This window comes from Cygnus olor, chromosome 2, assembly GCF_009769625.2.
Source record: "Cygnus olor isolate bCygOlo1 chromosome 2, bCygOlo1.pri.v2, whole genome shotgun sequence".
NCBI lineage: Eukaryota > Metazoa > Chordata > Aves > Anseriformes > Anatidae > Cygnus > Cygnus olor.
This window is the reverse complement of record NC_049170.1, coordinates 94,928,585-94,952,011: the sequence shown is the minus strand read 5'-3', so window position 1 is coordinate 94,952,011 and position 23,427 is coordinate 94,928,585. Positions and strand designations below refer to the sequence as shown.

The 23,427-nt window shown below is 36.9% G+C and overlaps 1 long non-coding RNA gene across 1 annotated transcript in view; it reads left to right on the top strand.

Annotated features, from left to right (window-relative positions):
• The first annotated feature begins 1,089 nt into the window (after nucleotides 1-1,089).
• Nucleotides 1,090-23,427, top strand: part of LOC121066582 — a 34,749-nt gene continuing 12,411 nt past the window's right edge. Inside the window, exon 1 of the long non-coding RNA XR_005817847.1 lies at nucleotides 1,090-1,149. This is a non-coding gene — a long non-coding RNA (uncharacterized LOC121066582). The remainder of the gene's footprint in view (nucleotides 1,150-23,427) is intronic.

The following is a 23,427-nucleotide window of genomic DNA, read 5'->3' as shown; positions in this document are numbered from 1 at the left end:
TAGATCAAATTAGCAGAGGAATGAGAAAGATCAGAAATACAGAAAATATGACCTATAAGTAAAGGTTGGTTGAAGCTGTGTTTAGCTTAGAGAAAGAGGGGCATGATAGCTTTGGTTTTGTATATGATAGGAATAAACTTTTTTTCCTTTTCACCAAAAGACATATACATTATGCATTAAAACAAACAAATAAATGCTTCTCTTAAAGTAACAAGTGTACTGTTCTTCCATGGAGGTTATGGGATCTTCATCATGTGAGTTTTCAAATGACTTGTAACAAGTGTCTGTCATGAATGATGAAAGCAGAGGTGGCCCTGGGCAGGTGGAAGGATAAGATGACCATGTAAATGACCTCCTTTCCTGTTTCCTATTACTTTTTGGAACAGATGGCCAAGTAAATCTGTGGCTAACAAATCAGCAGATTTTCCTTTATTATGAAAATAAATCATGACTACTGAAATTAGAATACTAGTCGTAGACAGAGAAGAAAAAAACCCTTTGCAGACTAATTATATTGTGTGTGTGTGTGTGTGTGTGTGTGTGTGTGGATGTTTATACCACACCAGTGCAAAGAAACTAAATAATCACTCTGAATCCCACCCTTACTGTTGTATGCCAATACTGCACTGTGATGTTTGTCTAATATATTAATACGTTATTCATTTTTTATTACCAGTTTTCATCTCTTTGCTGTTTCAAAATAAGAGCTGATTTTCAAAGTCAGCCACAATGTACTGAAAAAAAAATAAAAAAAAAGAGAAAGAAAGAGAAAAATAGAGATGACTGTTACTGGTAGTCAAGCCTGATATACAGCAGTCTGAAAAACACAAAAGCAGGAATGTTCCAGTGTTCCTCCCTGCATAGTGTCAATTGTTACAGTAACATTCACAGTTCTAAGGTGTGATGGGTTGACCCCAGAATCTTCAAACATTTGGGATTCAACATTTCCACAGCAAGATGTATTTTCTTGGGCTGACACAAAGCTTGTATTTCTGTAACTGGAGGTATCTCGTGGTCCAGACCAAGGCCAGATATTATGCGTAATAGGAAAACCTAGCATGGTGATGATTATTATTATTATTTTTGTCTAGATGCAACAAATGCCATCCACAGTAAATAGACATACTCATGTTGTGGCCAGGCATGCAAGTAAGCAAATCAATCAGCTCACACATGCCCTTTCTTATAGGTTTTCCAAGGGCATTACATAATGATTGTGTCGGTAACATTTTAATGACATCATAAAATTTCTTGTTCAGCACAAAGAAACTTTATGATGGGCTCATCAAAGGAAGTGTAATTTTAAGTAAAAATAGTTAGGCTTGCTATTCGGTATAAATATTGCTTTGACAGTATTATACATATTTTGGTTGCCAAATTTTTTATTAAATGATAACTATAATAGAATTTCCAAATATCATCAAGCTTTCATCTTTGTTAATATTGTGGTAATCCAAAAAGATCTTGTCCCAGTGTTAGGAGTTTGTGTTAATGCTGTAAGTTTTTATAAATTAGAACTGTATAGTTACCCTAAGCCCCCACAATTTCTTGTCTCAGGCATTAACATTTCACTGATGATACTCGTTTCATAAATCTTGGCATTGGTGTTAAATTATTCATATGGTGTTATATGAAAACACATGACAATTTTTTTTTTAAATGTATTCGTCAAGCATCTTGCAATCAGCTAAGATGCCACTCTGCTGGTTATTTTTCTCAATCTTGCCATCTGAATACTCTGAATAAATTTTATTTTATTCAATAAGTTTCCCTCTTGTTTCCAGGCATTTCTTTTATGATTTCTACAGCTTCACTTATATTGTATTACCTTTCTATTTTATTTTATTTTTTTCTTGTCTTGATTTCCCATTCTATCTGCCATGTGCTCTATTTTACTATTCTTGCAATCTATCATTTTAGCTTTGAAAAACATATTCCCTATTATCTGATCTTCCCTGGATGTACTTAACTTTGTGACATTCTTCTTCTCTGAGTGACCTTTGTAATATAAACTTTCATTGCTGCCTCCTGAAAGTGTATTCTGACAGTAAGGGCAGGCACACCTTTAATTCTTAAATACAGAAACTGCACTTTTTGACATTCCCATATCCCTCTTTGATGCTTACATTTCAGCAATATGACAATTACATAGTGTTACTAAGTTGCATTATATATTTTTGTTTTCCTTTTTTTTTTTCTTTTTTTTTAAATTGTTATACATTATTCCTTTGCTGTTTATCCAGAATGTGATGAAATATACAGTGGTTATTCTTCTGGGAAAATAATTCAAGGAGAATGAAGCAAACAAAAATCAAATTCAATAGTAACAGGAATCATTGTTATTATGTGTTTAAATGGCAAATATCTTTTGGTTGCTTCCAGCACAGATCTCTTCAGAGTGTATTCTCAGAATTATTCTCAAAAATCAGAAATCATAAAAATGACATGGTTTAGTTTCATTTTGTAAAACACTCAGTGAAATATGGAGAGGAATATCTAAGAGAACCCAAACAATATTAACTCTTTCCTCACCACTATTTCAGAATAGTAGTGAAACTTCAGAGAACTTGACCAGAATGCTAGGAGTGATCACAAGATCACCCAGTAGTGATCACAAGCCAATGTTACTCCTTATCCTAATAAACCTCTCTAAGACTGCATAAAGTAGGAGCTTGTTTTATTTTCTGCTTATACTTGTGAGTAAGGCTTTCTGGATGATCTTAACTCTGATTTCTACTCCTGAATGTGCTTAGTTTTTTTTTTTTTTTTTTTGAAGATGGAATCCAATTTTGGAATTTATATTCTTTCGGAATATTTGCAATTGTAAAACACAACCTTTTTATTTTAGGAAATATTTGTTTGGAGGACATTCTTTCAACTTTTTTTTTTTTAGATTTTTTTTTTAAATTTTACATTGGAATATCATTAAAAGTGAATACTTAGTATTCACTTAGTATTTAGGCCTGGGAGTCTTCAATAACTCTTGAAATTAAGAGGGATCTCTTTATTGAATTCACTGGCGTTTGAATTAGGACATATGTTGGTTAAAAAATAAATAAATAAAGATAGTCTAAAGATATTTCTAAGTAAATTTTACTTTATTTTATGATATACATTTATTTATTTATTTATTTATTTATTATTTTCCTGAAAGAACAGAAACTTCAGGCTTGATTTCCAGACTATTATATGGGTGTGATGAATTGGTCTGAAAATCACCAGTGACTACCCTTGCTTCAGATTTTTTTGTGTGTCTGTTAAGTATGAAGTTAACATAAATGAGGCATAGGTTTATCTATTTTATTAAACAAGATGAGTGGGGAAACAAATGAAAAATGTAAACAGAAATAACAAGTAAATTTATTATCCTGAGCTGAGCCTTGTGTGAAAATCCTAATGAACATTTCAGTAGTTTTCCTTAAAAAGTAGTGAAAATTATGATAACATAAAACTAAATCTATTTAAAGGTTAGGTTTCAGGAACTGCTTTCAGTGTTCAATTTATCATGTGATCAAGGTCTTGGATGTTAAAAAGTACTCAGAATTGAGCCAATGAGCATTAAGCTTTCATTACTCTTACTCAGTAATACTGAGTATTACTCTAGATTGACATAAAAACTCCTAATATATTCAAAATACCAAGTCAGATTAGAAATAATGGCAATGCATATATGTATTTTTCCCCTGTCCTCATTTAATGGAGTTGCAGTTTCCTCATGGTCTTTAGCTGGCCCAAAGGTAATTTGTTATTCCTAGAAATTCTTCCAACAGATTCTAAATGAAGAGCTGAAGCTCTGTACAGATTTATTCTCCTTGTTTTAGTCATACTGTTATTTATTTGTGACATTATTATCAAGTTTAAATTTGTTGCACTTTTTTATTCAAATGTCATTCAATTCAACAGTACTATTTACCTCCAGTATCCACTGAATGTTGTAGAAAATGTTACCTTTTTCATAAAAGTGTGGTATTGATTATATAATGAGTTTTAATAACCTAATCCCTGAGAAAACACTTTAAAAGTCTTTAGCAAGAAGATTGTGAAATTTTCACGAAATGCCATAAGCAAGTGAAAAGCCCATTTTAACTAAAATCAAAACAAAAAACAAAAAAACCAAACAAACCCAAAACATTCACTTCCATGAAAAGACTTTTTAGGGATTTTTTTTTTTGCGTTAAAAACTTCCAAAAATATATATATATTTTTGAGTCAAAAATATAATGCTGTTATATTGAAATGATATTAATTGAAATTGAAATGCATGCATTTTATTTTTCTTGACTACCCATCTTTGCAATCTAAATATTAAAAAGAAAGCACAAAACTGATGAATAGGTGAAAAATGTCATGCCCCCTTACTGAAATTTATGCTTCCTTAAACTGGGGCTGGCAGGCTGGTTTACAAAAATGCAGTACAGAAGAACTTTGAAAATCTCACCCTAAATTTTTCAGGTCAAACATTATGACTCACCTTTGTTTGTTAGAAATTTTTCTTAATAGCCTCTCAATGTGCCTGAGATAAATCAAAATGCAAAATCTCACACATAGCTTTTATAACTGAATTACCACTAAAAAAAGTTGCAAAAGTATGCCAAATTAAAAAACAAAATTAACAACAACAAAAATCTTATATCCCAAGTTGTTTCTAGTTTCTGAATCTAAACAAATTCTTAATAGAAAAGAACAGTTCCTTTGATTTCAGGAACAACTTAGGAAAAATGTTATAACTGTATAGCAAAGGAAATTACTTTGGGTAAACATATTGGCTCTTTCTGGATTTAAAATTTACAAATGTATTAAAAAATGTCTTATAACCCATTTCATAACCTAACCATTTTGCATGTCTGTGGCAAAACATGACTTTACAGCTTCTCCAGAAGCTCACAGATCCTGTTCTTGGCGTCCAAGGAAAGCAGGGAAAAGCAAGAATGAACACCATTACAGCAGAACTTTCATTTTATAACCTCAGATGATAAGAGCATAATATTATTTTATTAGGTCAAGGTAAAAGACCATGTAACTCAGTACTGCATCTTCACCAATGGCTAGTACAGAGCATTTAAGTTCTCTTTTTAAACTTTGACCTTCTGTTTATAGATTACATATCAAGCTTCATGTTTGTTCTTGCTTTGAAACAAAACAAAACATTTTCTTGTTTTGTTTTTGGTTATGCTCTTATTATTTTTATGCTTTTAGGAAGTTAGTCCTAAAATTCTTTTGATATGTCTAACAGTGATTTTACACTGAATTTTTCACAATTTATTATTTTTTAAAACTTCCTTAGTAGGATATGACTAAGGAGGAGATTTTTTTTTCTTTTTTTCTTTTCTTTTTTTCTTTCTTTTTTTTTTTTTTTTTCCAGATTTGCCATTGTCTCCTTTACCTTTTCTGCTTAACAATATGGTTTCCTCTGGAGCTATGAGAAACATTTTTTTTGATGGCAGGGGTGATTCTTATTTGTCATGAAAGTCTAATACATTCTCTTTGAAAACTTTTTGTACCACTTGTATGCTTTTTGCTATTTCTTTTATTTTTATCTAGCTGCCTTGATTTTGGAAAGCTGAAATTTTAGTGCTGGTCTTAGCAGCAGCAAGACAGAAAGCCTGAGGTAAATGTGCCTCAGACACTGTGACATTCTGCTAAGTTAATATCACTTTTCAGAAAATATTTCTACAGAAATCCCCACTTTTAGCTATAACCAGAAAACTCGGAAACACTGTGGCTTGCAGGACACATATATTCTTTTTGTGTGGTACACTAATAAGAAGACAACCTCATTTCGCATTAGTTTCAATTTGTTTGTTCTCAGAATAAGGCGTAAGCAGCCAGTAAAAATGTTCAAAAAATAGAATCTTTTGCTGAAATCCTTTACTTTGAGATTATTTTACTTAGACCCCAAAATACTGACAAAACAATTCTATCATGGACATTGATAACAGATTCCTTGGAATGGAAAGAAGTGTTTGAGTTCTGGCTCTTATCCTTTGCTCCAAAAGGTTCTCCATAAGCCATATAAAAAAGATTTGTGAGACTCATCCAGAATTCCCTGAGGAACTGTGCCCATCTCAGTTACAATGCAAGCTGAAAAACAGAGATTCCACTACAATAAAAATTGCTTTAGGCAACCACATATTAATATGGGATGTAACAAAATCTTGCAAGACGGACGAAGAAGTGCGAGGCCTTCCCTTCAGGCCTTCCAGGATACAGTAGACAGCATTTTCAGTTGAAGTCTTGAAATTGTCCTGCTTCTCTGTGCATCCCTTGAGAAAACCTCAGTTTTGCGTCAAAATACAAGAAGCAACATGAATCTACCCAATTTTGACTTTGAGTTAAGAGTTCAGAATTTCCATGAGTTCAACTTTCAGATTACTTTCTCTTGCTTGAAACGTTAATGCAGAAAAAAAATAAATATCAAAACTAGCAAGTTAATGATGATCAACATAAAACATGACTGAGAACCCCTAGTTATTGACAGCTTCATTTCAGAATGTTTAAAGGGAAACTGCAAGGCTGGAGCTGCTAGGGCTCCTGGTATATCCCCTTTCAACTTCTCAGTCAGTACAATTTTGTTCTGCTTCACTGCATTGACGACTAACTGTTGTGGAAATTTTAATAGCAATGTCTTATGCAAATAGTGTGCTCTACAAGTAAAACAAATAAAAACGAGGAAATGTACACATTGTACCTTTGAAAGGTTGCAAGCAGTGGCACAGAAGACTTGGGTTACAATAACAACCGAAATGAGCCTGGGAGTGGGAACGTAGCAAGGCTTGTTTCAAAGGGGAGCCAGTTCACTAAACACTAGAGTGATTTAATGCACCATCAATTATTTCCTGCTTGTCACTTAAACAGGCTCCACATATGCATTGCAGGTCCATGAGTGCAAAGAGGAGGCAGAAAGCATGATTTATTGGCTGGGGCAAACACCTGCGAATTAAGCAGCTCAGAAATTAGCCACAAGTAGCATATTAGTGCAGCTAATCAGGCACGGTTGAGTATTTCAGTTTCTTGATTTGCCCATAAATAAGGCTGTATGTGACTGCCCTAGGGCGTTCTGGTGATTAACAGCCCTGACCTACAGTAAAGAGTGCAATCTAAACAATTTAGTGGGGTCTGCAGGTGTACACTGTAGGCTTGTTGCTTATAGGTCTGGTACATCCAGTATGTAGAAAGCTCCTGGTATCTGGATGTCTTGTTCCTACATTTTATCACACCATTTAATGATCAATTTGCTTTTCATTCATTTACCAGAGCCTGGTAATATTAACAAGTTTTAAACTATGAGGCACTGATGCACAACTGTGAAACCCACTTGTCTTCTTTGTCTTGCTTGGATGCCAGAAAAATGAGAACATCATTCTTTGCAGTGTACTTTCATATCTCACACCACACTCGTTGACTTTCATCACAGTGGAAATGACAAGTTGCTACTTGATCTGTGGTTGGCTAAGCCTACCTGTTTATAGCTAATGTAAAAAATTTGTGCGGAGGAGCCTGTACACAGCAAGCAGCAATCTGCTCTTCTGATTTTGCCAAACACTGAAGCGAAGACAGAAATTTTTGATCACTATGTTCTGACACCTTGAGCATGGTGTCAGAAGGGAGAGGTTTGAAGCTCTTTTGAAACACTACATGTGAGCTCATGTAAACCTCAGTAGTAGTAGCCATATCGACTTTAATGCTGTTAGAAAAAATGACACATGTGGGAAAGAAAAGGAGGAAAGACATCCCCCAGATAAGCAAGATTCTGGGAAAAGCATACTGGTCACCCAGAGTACTCACTGTAGCCTTCTAATTCTTCACCTCCAAAAGAACATATGAGGACATGGACAAGGATGAAAATGAATGACTGGTGGGAAAGATGTGAGGTAGCATTGCCTGTGAGGGGATGGCAGCCATGTCAGATCACCAGCTACAGCTTTTGCTTTCATGACCCTTGACAGATTTAGCATAGGCAGATGAGAGGTTGCTTCTGCTGTTTGGCTACCCCCATATGATTATGATTGCTTCAAAGTCATTCCATTTCCCTGGTATGCTGAGTGAGGGTGGCTGGCATCCATACCACTCACGGCCAGCTCCTCCAACAGTGATCTGACTGATCTGCATTGGAACTTCAGGGGAATCTCTTGTGTCGTATCTGTTTCAAAGGCCTTTGCATCTATACCAATAGGACTCTCTAGTGTACCATTACTCATGGCACACTTGCTGCATGTGTCTGTTTTCTTTAATGATCTTACTAGCTCTAACCTGAATGGAAGCCATTTGGGGATATTTACCTTGGGGTTGCACTGTTTATAAACCTCAGTGTGAAACAACCTGATGAGAGCATGAAACACCCTTAAGAGAGCATGTCACCATCTTCTCATTATACCACCTGGGTATATCTAGAAGCACTAGCTTCTAGCCCCACATATGGGACAGCTAGAAGCACTTGTTGAGGCACTTTCTTCTTCTAGAGTGTTCTTCCTTGCTGGGATTAGGATACTAAGAAAATTTGTTTCAGGGTCTTTAAGAATGAGTATTTATTTATATTGGAACCAAGATGATCACAGGGATGGCTTTCATCACTCCATATTTCTGCTTTAATAGCACAACACTGAGGGCATTTGCTATGTGTAGAGGGGGTTGTAAGAATATGGTTTTGGGTATAAGATTGGCAGACTGGTCTGTGCAAAGGAGCAAGCTGTCTAGCCCCTGTACCTGCCTACTTAAATTTTCCACCAGGCCTGGGTTCTGCCTAAAGACCTTTTTGTTCCATCCCAGGATATCTGGCAGGTCTGAAGTGTGGCATGTCAAAAAAAGGAAAAAAAAAAAACCAAAACCTCAAAATAAAACAGTGTAATTAAACAAGCAGCATAGTTTTTTTTTTTTTTTTTTTTCCCTTGCTTAGATGAAGCAGAAATAAAATGGGACAAAATGTTTTTGCTGGTTGACACGAAAGACTGCTTTTCTTGGAATAACTTTGAATATGTGCTTTTTCCTAGTACATTCTATTTAATGTTGTCATTGTCATACTGATATATTTTAAACTCCTCATGTATTTGAATAGAAGTAGAGAATTAAAAACATAAAAGAAGATAGAAATAATATATGTTGTTGAGATGTTCACTATATTGCTATACACTACAATGAGATATGGAAAAGTTACAAGGTATGTGTGATAGGAAACACTTGAGAGTGTTGGTAAGTATTGTAAAAAATAAAAAATGATCAAAATATAATGCATAATTTAGAATAGAAAGGTTGCAGTGCAGGACACTATCAGATCTATAAAGATTGTTGCATTAAAGGATTTTAGACTATCTCTTTGGAAAAGTTAAAGTAACATTTGAAGTTTTATCTATGATTTTGAAAAGTGTATTGTATCATCAGATCACCAAAGTGCCAGAGCTCTTGTTATAAAGCAGCCTTTGTCTTTTGGTACAGGGGATGTTAAATTTCAAGTACAGTAAACTCAAAAGAGCTACATAAAACCAAGCACAGGTTAAAAAAAGCAGATTTATTGTGAGAACTCTGAAATGATATCTAGATGATCCCCTGAGCAGCCCTTGAGATGTCAAAGATGATAATACAGTAACAACATTTGGGAAGTATTTCTGGTTTTACACTTAGCCTTTTGGCAGGAATTTATTAAGACAGAATAAGCCTGTGACTTTTCAATTCCAAGTACAATTTGTTTCTCTAATATATCTGCAGGAGTAATGTGTGATGGAATTTTTCCTTTGCTGGGCCCAGTAGTTGTGGGTGATGATGTGCAGTAATAGGTTCTCACAGGCCATATCTCAACAAGATAAAACACAACACATGTACATCTGTGGCCCAGTGTCAATGCCTTAAACGTACATCAGAAATGCATTAAATCTTCTGATTGCTATTTTGTTTGTACAGCTTGTTGGTTCAGAGTTTCCTCTGTAATGTACCCTGCTGATTACCTTGAATTATTGGCATATCCTTGGTAGAACAAGCAGAAACACAGCATTACAGATGTGGCTTGAATCTTTTCCTTTATTAGTAGAAAAAGAAAAAAAAATGTTCCTAAAGTTATTTCCAATATGCTTCCTGAAAGCACATATCTCAGAATCAACTGTGTCCATCAGTGCTTTTGATCAAAAGTAAAGGCACATGATATCTCATCAGAAATTTATCCGCACAGCTGTTTGTGTGTGTGTATCCATGCCTGTGCGTATATATAATGACAGAACAGTGTAGAAAATAAAGTATTATGGACAGCTGTGGGAAATGGTGTATCAGAAGAGGCATTTTTAGTTTTGGATAGTTTTTTTTTTGGGCCAGATTCTTATCTAGTTTAAAGCTGCACATCTCCTGTCACCTTCATTACTCATATGCATGATTTTTCAAAGAAAGTGAATTTTTTAGAAGTAAACAGAAGTTAAATATTAATGGAATTCATAGTGCTTGATTGATAAAAATGAAGTATATATATATGTTATATATACTATACTATACTATACTATACTATTATTTGACACCACCCACTTCCAGTCTCTAGTGTTTCTGAGCTAAGATAGTCTGCTGAAAGTGTAGTAAGGCTACAGAGAAACATGACTACACCTGTAGGGTTTCAGTTTGTCTCTAACCATCTTGGAATGTGTATAGAGCAAAACAGTGTCTACTTTTTCTTTCTTCCATTTGGTCATCAGCATTAATTGAGAGCTGTATCTGTGTGCTCATGTATACACTGTGGTGCTGATAACCATGCCATGTACTGCACACCTGTCTGTGGACCATCCAGATTGGACAGCTTAGTCAAGTGACTCCTTTCTCATTCACATCCCTGGGTTTCTTTTCAAAGGGGATCACAGGAGAGTTGCTCAGGGTACAGCAGAAGTGTCTGCCTGGGAACAGGGACTGCAGGATTAGTATGAGAGTCAGACCACTGAGCTACAGAGGACTTGATATAAAGATTTTTGGTAAATTCCATGTAGTCTATATGTAACAAATATGCAAATGTTGTTAAAGTAAATCTCAGATTAGGGGAATAGAAAGTGATACTCTTCCATTCTCTGCTCAAAACAGTTTTTTATTAATTTTGTAAGTAGATGTAAATCAATGTGTACTTAACACACGTGGCACTTCTTCACTGGAGTTCACAGCTTCTCATAGGCAGATGAAAAAGTTGCAGTTCTCAGGCAAGTGGTGAGTAGTTGCTAGTCCACCACTCTCTTCCAGATGAACAGCTCTTCTTCACAAGACTGTGAAGTGGTCAGATCATGATGGCATTTCTGCAACACAGATTTTGTTCATATTGTTGTTTAGAGAATTACTGTTCTTTGGACAGATGCATGTATTATTGCTGTTTCTATATTAATCATCTGCCAATGAAACTTCAGTTACTCAGTTGGGAAGGTGAGGCATTATCACGCAAGGTAAATGTTGCATAGACAAGTCAAAATGTGATCCTTAGTTACTCCCAATACAAATTAGACTGCATAAACTTTTCACTGCATACAGATGAGTAATCAAATTAATCCTAGAAATGAAAACATGCAATGAAAAATACGTTTGTTCTGTATTTTATTAGTTAATAATAAGACTTTTTATAGGTGAAGATTACAGAAATGACATTTTGATCGTAACAAGTATCTGTTAACTATAATTAGCAACAGTTCCTATTTCTGAAGGAATTTAAATATTTTATTGATCTACTATGTCCAGTGGTTGACAAAGATGATTTTCAAATTGATATCAGTAGAAGCAGGAGGCTATGGATATAGCTGAATAAAAGAATACTTATGTATTTTAATAGTAATAATACAAAATTAATTTATATATGCCCACTTGGACAAATACAGTTGATATGACTTAAAATGGAAATAGATGCTTATGTCTCTGTAGTAAATGGATTCTGAAATGAGTGAAAAATAAAAAATGGCACCATACTGCAGATGCCTGGAGACAACTGTCTCTCAGCAAATGAACAGGGGTTAGGGAAAAACATGTGTATGAGTCTCATGCTATGTCAGTGTGACTTCCCTTACAGGAATCCCTGCAAGCTCCACTTTGACTGTAAATCATGGTTCAATATATTGTAATTTTATATTAAGACTTGATATGAAACAATTTAAAGTGTTTTCCTTTTTTTTTTTTTTTAATTGAAGTATAAAAAGTGAAAGCAGTGTATTTCTGAATTTGCAACAAATCTATGCCATAGGCCAATTTATTTCTACCAGGTGAAGTGAACCCCCCTGTAAATCTAAATCCTGTAATGGCATATATATTTACTTGTTTTGTAGCTGCAAACATCACTAGTGAAATACTGAAGGTAATATTGGAGATAAATAACAGTGTTTAAATGTGACCACAAGGTACTACAGACAAATGAATATTACTAGATGAAAACTGCTGAGGAAATGTATAGTACCACTGCTGTATTATGAAACAGGTATATTGGTTTAAAAAAGAGACTATTTGCATAGATGACTGAATATTAGTGAAAAATGAAAATTATGGAGATTATAACAGAAGTAACTGTCTTGTTTAAGAATCTAGACTACTAGAAAATTTGCCAAATTCTTCTAGTCTTTAACTCTGTAATCTGTTCACTGTGCATCTAATGGCTCATTACGCTTTCCCATTTGTGTTAATGCCATTTTACCAGATCTGCTTCCAAAATATACTTCATACTCTTAAAAAGACTGTTTTAAATTGTTTCTCACTACTGTCCATTTTTAACATTAATTCAGTCTATCCCATTTGACTTTAGTTTATATATGTGTTTGTGCATTTAGTAAGTTCAAACATATATGTATGCACACCTTCTGATCTAGATAATTAGCATACAAAAGAGAAGAGAACATCAGCAGCTAGTCTAGAGATGACTGTATTGCAACAGTAATGGTTCGTATTTAAAAGTATGCTGTGATTATTTATTTTACGTGATAAGTTGGATTGAGGCCACAGTGCATTTTGTTATTAAAACTTTAATTTGTTTTTGGCTTCAAAAGTAGACTCTCAGTCTTTTTCATACAAACATATTATGTGATTTCAGTAGAATAAATTCACTTTCACAGTCCATTCAACACCTGATTAGTTCATATTACTGAGGCAACAGAGATATAATTAACTTGTTCTTGTCTTACAGTTCATAAACTGTGCTGCAGATAACAGTGTGAGCCAATGCTGGTACTTTATTCAATAGGTTGGCTTTAGGAACTTCAGCAGAGACTTGTTTTTCATTAAATATGCTGGTAATCTAATTTATTTGGAGAAATTAGTATATTTCTTGAAACTGTCATCATACATCAAATAAAATGGAGTTTGACAGCAGTTTTTTTTTAGCATTCCTAGCAGAAATGAAAAACAGTTATGGGAAGGTTTTTGTGCTGGCATCATTTGTAGATAATGTTGAAGCTTTTCTATATATTTTGATGTGTCTGAGGTATATGATTCAGTGCACTGTTTTGGGCAGTCTTCACCAGTACGTCATTACTGTGAAAAAATATGAGGAAAGTATTTTTGATCCAAAAGATGCTTTGTAAACGTATCCTTGCCCCCTAATTACAAGGCACTCATATTATGAAATATGCAGTGACAAATATGCTTTAGCATTTTTAGTCAGACTATGGTAGTAATAGTAGTTTTTTCTTAGTTAACCTTTAAGTAGAATGAATGCTTTGGATGGTCTCTCACGGGCAATTTTCTTGAAATGACTGAGGACAACATAAAGAACAATGGGTAGGATGACTGTTACATAAGGGAAAGAGGAAAAACAGTAGAAAAATTACCTTAGCAGAAAAATTAGTAAGAAGGTCAAGAAATGTTGATGTGGTACCAGTATTAAAAAGGAAAGAGGAAAAATTACAAGGCATAACTCTGATCTGTAATGGTGCAGATTCTAAAGTGATGTGGTGCTCATCTTATTGTGCAAGACACAGTGATTCAGTTTGCATTAAGTTTTGATGTTTCAAAATTATTACCCTGAAGCAATTGCTGGAAAAGTAGCACAGTTGTGAAGTGAAAAAACAACAGTAAAACTTTCAAGACAATCTGATGTATCTTAACAGGCTGACCTGGGATGTGTGAGACAAAGATTCAGATTTTCACTCTACCTACTTGAGGGCAGTTTTCACTGCAAACCACCCCAAACCAGAGGGGTGTTTAAGGAAAGGTTGGATGTGGTACTTGGGGATGAGATTTAGTGTGTGATAGTGGTAGTAAGGGGATTGTTGGACCAGATGATCTTGGAGGTCTTTTCCAACCTTAATGAATCCATGATTCTATGATTCTATGATTTGTGTACAGGCAGTTCAGAGAGGCATCCAAGTGTGCTTATTCCGCAGAATAGGCTTGAGAGTTTTCACCATAAATTTGTTCCATGAGCTTTTTCCTTTTTACGAGTATACTTGATTTCACTTTGTCCTTGTTTTGAAGACTGCTGTCTTTCAGTTCCATCATATCCAGCCCTTGGCTTGTCTACTCCATCCACAGCTACCTCACTTTTTTGTTGAGGAATCTCTTCTCCGTCATTTCTAGTTTAAAGCTCTCCTCACAGGTTGTCCAGCCAGTTGGCAAGCATACTTTAGCCCCACTCAGTCAGGTGGATCCTGTCTATATCAAGCAGTTGTTGACCTTTGAAGGGTGTCCCATGGTCATAGGACCCATCCAGTTCTAGGCAGACTACCCCTTGCATTGGCAGGATTGAGGAGAACACAGCTTGGGCCTCTGTGCTCTTGACCACCAGAGTCATGTAGTCACACTTGACTTTCCAAGTCACCCTTAACATTATGATTGGTGCCTACATGGAAGAACAGCAAGGGTACTTGTCAGAGGGCCAGGTGATCTTTTGTAGCCTCTCCACAACATAGTGAATGCAAGGCCCCCACAAGCAGCACATCTCCCTAGAAGGCAGCTCTGGTTAACAGATGGGGCTTTCTGTTCCCCACAGTTGGGAGTCTGCTGCCAGTATCATTCACCACTTCCTCCTAGTGGTCCTGAGTAGATCAGGCTCAGCTGCCAAAGATGTTCCATTTAATAACACTCCCAGCTATAAGGACACTAAACCTATTGTGTAACTGCAAGCCTTCAGGTAAAGCAGGAGCCTTCCTCCTAGTGTGAGAAGTCATCAGTTTCCCCATTTTGTCATGATGAAAAGTTTCCACTTTCCAACTTCATGGGGACAGGCTCTTCTTGCTTCTCTGCTACAATTGAAGACTCAGGCTCGTGAAGCTCTTGGGTCTCAGAGAACATTGAGTTGATCTCTTTCTCATCCCATTGGTCTATCTTGTCACTTTGCCTGCAACTCTTTCACTTGGCAGCACAGCTCCTTAACAACTGCACACCTCCTGCAGGCTAGAAAACCATGTGATCCAGGCTCAGCAAGAGGTTCCAGGCACTCCCTGTAGCTCGAGACTTGCAGAGCTGCATCCTCCTGCAGCTTCATCTGGGTCCAAGAGTCTAACAACGAAAGGACAGTTTCTCCAGTGGCTCCTGGGTACCATGCTGCATGGCACATTGTCACCATGGCTAAGAAAGCATATGCTAGACACAGCAAGGTTTCTGGTCTCTCCTTTGTTCACTGTTGTACAAAATGCGGTATCTATTGGCTGCACGCAAGGAGCTATGCTACGGGACTGGTTCTTACATAGGCCTCTCCTGAGCATTGGATAACAGTGTCCTTGGCTCTCACTATTCAGGGGAGAGTCACTCTGTAACTCTGACATGAATTTCTATTAAAAATATTCTGAACAGTTCTAAGATCTAATTTCTATAGGGCAGAGTCATTTAGTCACTAATGCCCTGCTTGTCTCCATTCTATTTCTGTATTTCTGTCTACAGATATCCCCTACAAATAAAACAAAAAGTTGTTCACAGAATGGTTTGCTGAGCTAGCTGATATTTTACACCATTCACATTTTCATAAGTGTAATGTCATTTCTAGTACCCAGAAGGTCTTTGGAGAAGAATTTGGTTGGGAAATTAGGACTCTTACGTGAGATAAATACAACCTGAAAACACGTGAGCAGAAAGCTGGAGAACATGGTCAGTGGTTATAATCAGAAAAGCTGGTAATTGGTAGCTTTCACCTAACGTGATCATAATTGCAATTACCGTTATTTGTAGAACATCTAGCCTAATGCATTACTGAAATAATGCTGCCTGGTATGAAAAAAAAAAAAAACCAACCAAAAACAAACAAACAACAACAAAAAAAACCCAACCCAACCAACCAACCAACCAAACAAAAAAACCACCACTGAAACTAGTCTTGTTTTGTACTAAGCTGAAGGCATACTGTGAAACAATCTCATCACTAAGAATCTTCCTATAATATTTTCGATACATGATAGCATTCCACACATAGGGTCTGTTTCAAAGAGACAATCACTTTTTCTCTTTATCTGAAGTATGATCAGAAGTAAAGGAAAACTGAATTGAACACAGAGTAGACTGAATGAATTTTCACCTATGGAAATATGGATATTTCATTGTCCTTTGGACATTCCACCTGTCCTCTGCATTTGCAGTGATCCATGAAGTGGGTTAGTAGGAAACTGTATTGCTAAAGATAATGAAGAATAATATAAGGCAATTTATGTAATTTCTGTGAATCCACTTTAGGGAAAGAATAAAGCAAGCAGTGGTTTTTCATAACTCAAATGCCTACTATATAATGAAAAGAAACTGCAGTATAGGAATGAGTAATAAAGCAAATGCACTGAGTAGGGTACAGTAAAAATACAATTGTTATGTACTGCATAAAAGTGGATAATAAGTTAAAATTGATTCTGAGGCTATGAATAAACAAAGGCAGGTGTATATGTTGTATAGCAACTAGATACTCTAGGTACCTAGGTATTTTTGTACATTTAGGGAAAGTCAGTCTCAATGAAGTGAATGCCAGAGTTGTTAATTGATAAGATAAAAACATGCAGACAGTACAAAATATTATTAAGATGTGGCAAGAGTTTATCCTAAACCATAATAACACTGGTTGTTCAAAGTGTTGGATTATTTACTGCAAATAATAACTGTTGTCAAATGTTGCCCATTTTGGCATGTAAGCAATTCACATACTGCATCTGATGTATAAAACCTATTAATTATTCAGAATTATTTTACCTTAAAAGATATCAAGTTTATTTCTGAACAAAACAAAACAAGTTGTAGATGTCTTATGTATAGTACTGTGTTCTGTTGGTTACCAAAGCACTGTATTATTTTCATTTATAGAGAAGAACGGAGCTAACTGCATGATAAGCAGGAAATATTGCTCTTCTGGTAAAGAATTTGTTGATAAACAGCCATTTGTACTACAGAATCGTAGAATCATATCATAGAATGGCTTGGGTTGGAAGGGTCCTTAAAGATCATCTAACTCCAACCCCTCTGCCATAGGCAGGGGTGCCACACACTAGATCAGGTTGACCAAGGCCCCATCCAGCCTGGCCTTGTCCACCTCCAGGGATGGGGCATCTGCAACTTCTCTTGGCAACCTGTTCCAGTGCCTCACTACCCTTACAGTGAAGAATTTCCTCCTAATGTCTAGGCTAATTCTATCCTCTTGTAGTTTAAGTCCATCTCCCCTTGTCCTATCTTTATCTACCTGAGTAAAGAGTCCTTCTCCATCTTTTTTATAAGACCCCTTCAAGTACTGAAAGGTGGAAGTGACCACCTGGAGCTCCCTGGAGCTTTCTCTTCTTCAGGAAGAACAGCCCCAGCTCTCTCAGCCTTTCTTCATAGGAGAGGTGCTCCAGCCCCTTGATCATCTTTGTAGCCCTCCTCTGGACTCTAACAGGTCCACATCTTTCTTGTGCTGTGGGCCACAAACCTGGACACAGTACTCCAGGTGGGACCTTCTAAGGGCAGAGTAGAGGGGTACAATCACCTCCCTTGACCTGCTGGTCACACCTCTTTTGATACACCCCAGGATGCAGTTGGCTTTCTGGGCTGCAGGAGTGCACTTCTTGCTCATGTTGAGCCTTTCATCCACCAGAACCCCCAAGTCCTCCTCAGGGTTGCTCTCAATGAGTTCTTCTCCTAGTCTGTACTCCGGTCTGGGATTGCCCCAATCCAGGTGCAGCACCTCACGCTTGGACTTGTTGAACCTCATGCAGTTCACACATGCCCACTTTTCCACCCTGTCCAGGTCCCTTTGAATGACATCTCTTCCTTCTGTTGACACCACCTTCAGCTTGGTGTCATTGGCAAACTTTCTGAGGGTGCACTCAATCCCATTGTCTACATCATTGATGAAGATATTGAAAAGCACCAGTCCCAAGACAGTCCCCTGAGGGACACTGCTCGTCACCAGCTTCCACGTGGACATAGAACCATTGACCCCTACTCTCTGGGAGTGTCCATTGAGCCAATTCCTTATTCACAGGGTGGTCCACCGTTCAAATCTTTCCAATTTAGAGATTAGGTTGTCATGTGGGATTGTGTCATAAGCCTTACAGAAGTTCAAGTAGATGACATCAGTTGGTCTTCCCTTGTCAACTGGTGTCGTCACTCCATCAAAGAAGGCCACCAGATCGGTCAAGCATTTTTTGTCATTGGTGAAGCCATGCTGGCTGTTCTGGGTCACCTCCTTGTCCTGCATGTGCCTTAACATTGCCTGAAGGAGGATTCATTCCATGATCTTGCCAGGCAAAGAGGTGAGATTCACCAGTCTGCAGTTCCCCAGGTCTTCCTTTCTAGCCTTTTTAAAAATTGGAGTGATGTTTTCCTTTTTCCAGTCACCGGGGATTTTCCTGACTGCCATGATTTTTCAAATTTGATGGAGAGAGGTTTGGCAACTACATCAGCCAGTTCCCTCAGGACCCTGGGATGCAAGTCATCAGGGCCAATAGACTCGTACTTGTTAAGTTGCATAATGTGGTCTTGAACTTGCTCTTTGCTTACAGTGGGAGGGACTCTGCTCTCCCAGCCCCCACCTAGAGGTTCGTGGACTCAAGAGATGTGGGAAGCCACTAGTGAAAACTGAGGTAAAGAAGTTGTTAAGTACCTCTGCCTTCTCCACATCTGTTGTTACCAATTCCCCGTCTTCATTTGACACAGGTTATGCACTCTCCTTAGTCTTTCTTTTGTGGCCAATGTACCTGTAGAACCCCTTCTTGTTATTCTTTGCATCCCCTACTAAGTTTAGTTCTGTCATAGCCTTGGCTTTCCTGATTCCATCCCTGAACATCTGGACAGCATTTCTGTACTCTTCTCAGGCACATGGTCCTGTTTCTACCATGTGTGCATTTCCTTCTTGTTTAACCAGCAGGTCCTTGTTCAACCATGCTGGTTTCCTACCCTCAGAGTTGCCAGCTCTGATCAGATCCTCTGTCCCTAAGGATTGTGTCCCATGGGATCTGATCCACTAATTCTTTGAACGGATGGAAGTTGTCTCTTCTGAAGTTCAGGGTCCTGACTATGCTCTTAGCCAGGCCCATATCCATTGAGATCACAAACTCAACCAGGGCATGGTTGCTGCAACCCAGGCTTCCTCCAGTCTTAACCTCTTCTATGAGCTCTTCTGCATTGGTGAGCACCAGGTCCAGTAACACTTCTGTTTGGTTTGTCTAATACCTGGACGAGGAAGTTGTCCTCAGTGGCTTTCCCAGCAAACATCCAGGTGGTTGAAATCCCCCAGGAAGATGAGAGCCTGTGAATGTGATACTTCCTGTAGTTGGAGCAAGAAGGCCTCATTAACAGGCTCCTCTTGATCGGGTGACCTGTAGCAGACTCCAACCACAAGGTGTCCTTTGTCTGTCCAGTCCTTAATTTTTACCCACAGTCTTTCAACCTGCTCTTGGCTGTTTCTTAGAGGGAACTCTTCACAATCTATCCATTTCTTAACATAGAGGGCAACCCACCCCCCTCTTCCTTGGCCCCTTCCTTCCCTGCATGTCTCTCCTGTAAAGCTTGTAACCCTCTATTCCAACATTCCAGCTCTGTGATTCAGGAAAGTATCAGGCCTCTAAAATTCAGAGCTAGTGGTCATGTAGAAGTGCAAACAGCAAGTTTTACTCATGTTAATGATGAAAAGATCATTGGCTACATGTTTCTTAACTTTAAAAATGGACCATCTACGCTCCCAACATGTTGTTGTGAAGTGTGAAGAATGCTTTAGTTTTATTTCTGTTAAAAGAAGGTTTTGAATCTCAAAATTAAACCAATATGGGATTTTGTACATTGCTGACACCTTTGGGTATAGTTTTCCCTAATTCTTACATAAGTGCAAGAGAAAGAATAAACCTCTCATTCCCCTGCTCCTGAGTTCCAAGGAGAATTGCGGTCTCTCTTCTCTTCAGACAAAAACAGCTTCATCCACTGTGGACCAATGATAGCTATAATAGCAGAAGGAAATGATGGGGCAGGCCTAAATCTCTATTTTTCTTTTTAGTCAATGGAACAGAACTGGAATACTAGAAAAAGAAACAGTATTTTATAAGCTTTATTCATTTCAGTATCTGACCATGAGATGGTAATGTCTCTTGGACACAGATATTTTTCTGTGTGATGATTTTGTGATTCCTGGTTTAAGGAGTTGTCTTGTGGAGACTATTGCAAAACCGGACAGAACATGACAATAATGAGCTTCAGCAGTCACTGCGTTCAACGTTGTACAATGGAGACCTCTGAGAGGTAATCTTTACATTATAGTGCATCTTGTACAACTCCCATGCAGCACGCTTCCTTTCCTATTCCACTTGATTATGCCTAAATGCAACAAAGAAGATAGATGATTAGAGCTCACTATCTAGCACAATCTCTATAAGGAATATTTAGTTTTGCTTGTAATACCAGTCAGTTACTTGCTGAAGCAATGAAAGATCTTCCTCTTCTGTAGAACTTCATATTTATATGTCATGGAAAAGTCAGTTGAAGTGAAAGTGAGTGTAAATGTAATGTAAATAACTTAATTCCATTGCCTTCCATTATTATTCTTTAAATTGATTTATGAGACTCTTTTTGCAAATCTCAAAGTACTCTATGAATTACAAACTGTGGCTCTTAGCTAAAGTCCTATAACCAGACCCTACATTACCACACAAGAAAATGTCAATTACACCTGAAAGTGAACATGCCATTTAATGGTAATAAAACATTATAGTGATAATGTAAAAATACCAAAGAAATTCAGAGCTAAGTTGCAATTAAGAGAAAACCAAAAATATGGGAGTACCAACCTCCCCAAAGACTTCATTTTTGATCTCTGATGATGCCTGGCAGTGAGCAAAACCTTATGATTATAGAATACTAGCTCTGGAGATCCAAGTTATATTTAAAAGTTTTTTAAAGTCATTATGCTCCTTCTGTCTCCTTTTAGTTCTTCCTGACTGACAATCTCTTCTTCATAACTAGGGGGAGATCTGTATTGAATCTGATTGTGAGAGGCTTTTTCTGCAGGATAGCAGTATTTTTACAATTATGAAAACCATAAATGAAGGACATAACTGAAGCCAGTAAAGCAACAGAGGTGGACATTGACATTTGTCTGTTTCTCATTTATAAAGTTTTAGACAGACTTGATCTCAAAAAGCTTGTGGTTTTTGGTGTCAGTAAATTAGAAGAAAAAGCAAATAATACCAGGATTGTATGGTTGGTTTGCTTTTAAAATAGGTGCTCTTACAGTGAGTATGGATGGGTATATCAAAAAGATATGTGATAACCCCTCCAGCCCTCCCTCATCCTGACTTTCCCCCCTCCCAAGATGGACACAGAGTTGTGGTGGAAGCACTGAGTTTGGACCGTTTGCAGGATCTCTGTGGGAACTTCTGCTGCAGTCCTGTATGCATTCCAAATAAAGCAATTTAGTTTAAGAACATCTGTTTTTCCCTGTTGCAAGATACTGCTAATCAGCTATTTGACATTGTTCTGCCTCTGTAATGCCAGGGGCTCCTGAATAAAAACATTAGTTCTGCCATGCTAGATCAGATGAAAGAGTCCATCTTATCCCAGTTTCCTTTCTTCATTGGTGACTAGCAGCAGATGCCTAGGGAAGCATACAGTGATAATTCCCTGTGTACCCTTCTGACTGCCAGCAATATGTGGACTTGGTGAGTCAGAGGCAGTATCTTTCTGATTTTTCTTCGATAAACATAGCTGGGAGTCATTGCTTTTCCTTTTTGTGTTCATTATGTGAAAAAATACTTCCTCTTTTTAGCCTGCCATTTCATGATTTTGATTCACCCAGAGCCACTTTTGTTTTTATATCACTTTCTCATAAATCTATTTAAAGCTCTTTCTTATCTTTATTCCAGGTGGTAGAACTTATTCTCTCTTTAACTGTTCTTTGTGCAGACACTGTGCCACACATCTCTGTACCTTTTCTCGTGCTGTTTTACCCATTATGGGACCAGAACTGCACCTGTAGTCAGAGGATAATGAAATTTTAATATGTTCTATTTGATTCTCTATTTTCCTCTTAATAGCGGTTAACATTTAATGGCTAACTAGGAATTTCCTTGAATAACTTAGTAACATCAGCATATTTTGAACACTGCAGATGCTACTACAGGTTCCTACAAGACTCTGCTGCTGACCTACCTCTACAGAGTCACTATTTATCCTACCTCTTTGTTTCATTTTATACAAATAGGTGTTTGTCTTTTCTCTTGGAATTGTAATTTATTTTGTAGCCTATCACAACGGATGTGGCAGATAACTTTTTAAAAGTCCAAATATATTATGTCAAACAGATCGTGCTCATTAATATTCTCCTTCAGTCCTACAGAGATCATAAATAAACTGTAAGCACAGACCTTCTCTGTGAATTCCAGTTTATTTCTTCCTTGCTGAATTATATGTTTTTGTGTCTGTTTTTTTTTTTTTTTTTTTTTTTTTTTTTTTTTTTACAGTTTTTACAGTTTTACTACTGTACTTCATGATCTGAAGTTCCCCAGATCCTTCCCTCCACTTAGGCCATTAAAAAAAAAAAAAAAGGTATCTTGTGTTTACAAACAGTTATAGTGTTTAGAAATTGGTATTATGGATCACAACTATTGACAAAACTAACATTGGCTAAGAACAGATGTGTAAATCAATGTTTGGAATGGCTGGTACTGACTTGCTGGCAATTTAATTTCTTGCCTTTCTATTAAGTGCATAGAATGCCATTTATTTATAGAAAATCTATTTATTTACTTTTTTTTTCTAAAATGTAACATTTTAATTACAAAAAGTCATGCATTAAATCAGAACCCTCTGTCGAAAGTCTTGTCAATAAAAGTGTAGAGAGAATAAAATAAATATCTTACAGAAGACCTTATAGAAATTACATGTCTCTGTATTATAGAGAGGTATTCTTTAGAAAGTGAAGAGGCCTCTATAATATTTTTTTTCTTTATGGGTTATTGGGTAGTTTTGGCTCTTCGGCAGTGTCAGGTGAACATGATGTAAAGGTACTGAATTTCCTTGAAATATTTCATTTTTTTTTAAAGGTCTGTTTATGTTTAAAAAGGGCAGATGCTTTGT